The sequence below is a fragment of the Orycteropus afer genome, unplaced genomic scaffold (genome assembly GCF_000298275.1).
Source record: "Orycteropus afer afer isolate SDZICR_OR568_19922 unplaced genomic scaffold, OryAfe1.0 scaffold00694, whole genome shotgun sequence".
In the NCBI taxonomy this organism is placed as follows: domain Eukaryota; kingdom Metazoa; phylum Chordata; class Mammalia; order Tubulidentata; family Orycteropodidae; genus Orycteropus; species Orycteropus afer.
Genome location: NW_006922281.1, coordinates 436,195 through 437,451, shown reverse-complemented (window position 1 = coordinate 437,451; position 1,257 = coordinate 436,195).

Sequence of the window (1,257 nt, the reverse complement as noted above, 5' to 3'; positions counted from 1 at the left end):
GCACCACCTAGGGGCCTTTGGAAACCTTCCCACATGGATTGTATTTTGCTGTCTGTCCCTAGTATGAGTTCTCTTATTACACTAAGGGAAGTATCTCCTGGAAGATTTTTCCATATTATCACTCTCTATTGGTCAATTCCGAAATGCTTTCTTTTTGAACAATAAGGGAAGAGTTCTTACCAAAAACCCAAACTCTTTACAGTCACCAAGTTTTCTGATGCAGAGTTCCAGATCAAATACTTTCCACATTCATTACTTTCACAGGCGTTTCAAAAACAAGCTCCTGAATAAACATATGACATCAGTGAAAAATAAGTCTCCTGCAGTGACCCAGGTCCCCTCTCAGCCCTGTCACCAGCACTCGAAAGGTTTCACTGTGATGCGCTGTCCCATGTTTAGCAAAAGGTGAATAATTTCTGAAGGTTTTTAACATACTTGTTATATTTCTAAGGTTTCTCTCCAGGAAGTTGAGCAACATGGAAGAATTCTAATATACTGTATAATAGGATGCTTTAGGGTTTCTGTTCCAGGGTTAAGGGATGATTTACATTATCTTCAAATCTTCAATAGGAAGCCTCTGATGCTGAGTCAGGGCAGACAGTTCACTGTACCCACACGGCCATCTCTCAGGTGTGTTCACTCTGGTGTCTATAAAAAGCACTGCTGCTCTGGAAATCTTTCCCACATTCCATACAATGCTGGGGGTTCTCTCCAACACTTGGTCAGGCAGGAGCTATCCTGAGAGCTTCGCCACACTGATGACCCTCATAGGGCTTCTGGCCAGTATGAGTCCTCTGATACCAGATGATCCTGAAAAATTTTTGATGGCTGTTACAGCTACAAGGCTTCTGAGCAGTGTTTTCTACAGTGCCTGGCCTGGAGTGGGCAGAGGACAGGGGACAGGCAGTACTCAGCAGGAGGAGGGGGTGTGAGAGACAAAATTCATAGTGGGTGGGTGCTGCAAATGACTTGACTACTAACGGATCGTTGCACCTTTTCCATGGCAGTAACAACAGAAGGGAAAGAAGCATTCATACACCCACCACCACCACCACCAAAGGGCCAGGGAGGGCAAAGAACACCTACGTACAGACGGCTGTCTGCACCCTACAGAAGAGAGGGGAGGGGTCTGCATCCCTTGGGGACAGGGTAACAGGGAAGAGGTGCGGCCCCCTCAGGAAGGGGAGTGAGGGGTCCTGCCCTTACGGGAAATGGAGAGGAGTCGTCCCAGGGAAAGGGGAGCGTGGGAAGACTTAG